This window comes from Triticum dicoccoides, chromosome 4A (assembly GCF_002162155.2).
Source record: "Triticum dicoccoides isolate Atlit2015 ecotype Zavitan chromosome 4A, WEW_v2.0, whole genome shotgun sequence".
Lineage (NCBI taxonomy): Eukaryota > Viridiplantae > Streptophyta > Magnoliopsida > Poales > Poaceae > Triticum > Triticum dicoccoides.
In genome coordinates this window covers 747,562,394-747,563,448 of record NC_041386.1, presented here as the reverse complement: position 1 = coordinate 747,563,448, position 1,055 = coordinate 747,562,394, and the positions used below count along the sequence as shown (strand labels likewise).

Sequence of the window (1,055 nt, the reverse complement as noted above, 5' to 3'; positions counted from 1 at the left end):
GGCAAGGCCATGTATATGGAGCCAAAACAGGCATGGAGAGATCAGTTGTCCTATCAACCTGTGCAGGTGAAAATTGTGTTAGCTACTAGATATAAACTGATAAATGCTTCAGAATGTAACAAGGCCCTAGCCATAACACAGATTATGACACGAGTGTGCACAATACTGTTTAACGGAGTCAAGTACATGCAGTGGAAAATTCTAGCATTACTTAAAAATACTGCACAATGTTCCTCATCTGAATTATGAATAGTCTTGATTCAAATTCAAATTTTTTTTTGCATGTTGGAACAGTAAATCTTCTTTCTAGAAAACAGAACTTGTAATGTGGCCAGCCTAGCACAATCATTGACGGTAATACACTATATTTTGAAGATCAGCATGAAACACGTACTAAAAATCAGACTTACATCGACATCCTTGACTTTAATACTCTTTGGTTTCACCTGATAACAGTAAAAACAGAAGCAGATTGTCACGTAAAGTAAATAATGTATATGCTCAAGGACTCAAGGATGTCGATGGAGTGCAATGTAAGTTTTTCAGGAGGAGAATAACTTGCCATCTTCTCAACCGCTTCATCACTTTCCTCGTCAATTGACTCTTGCCTTCTGTCATATGCCTCTTGCTTCTGTTTGGTTTACAGATACAAGCCCAGGTCCAAAATCAAATGAAGTTTTAATATACCATGTATCTGTGATTAAACGATACAGATGATGACTAGAACATACATATACTGAACCATAAGCAACCATTGAATGAATATATTGTGGTGTCATGCCGGGGAAGGAGGGCAAGGATCCCCCTAAATATGGGGGCAAGCCCCCCCACCCCCCACCCCCAGTATGTAGCCAAACCTCATAATTCTAACTTAACCATTCATTCATGGTTGATAGAAGGTCTTTGGACGATATGCTGAAGTACCAGCCTCTGCATTCAGTTTCACATGAAAACTATGGTAAGAGATTTGTAAAACGGCCAATTCATAGGTACTACAAAATACTGGAAGGAGAATAAAAACTGTTCTAGCAGATCTGGACCGGCCCTAATATTTT

The 1,055-nt window shown here is 39.0% G+C and overlaps 1 pseudogene; it reads right to left on the bottom strand.

Annotated features, from left to right (window-relative positions):
* Nucleotides 1-803: 803 nt before the first annotated feature.
* LOC119288431 overlaps nt 804-1,055 on the bottom strand; it is a 6,826-nt pseudogene continuing 6,574 nt past the window's right edge.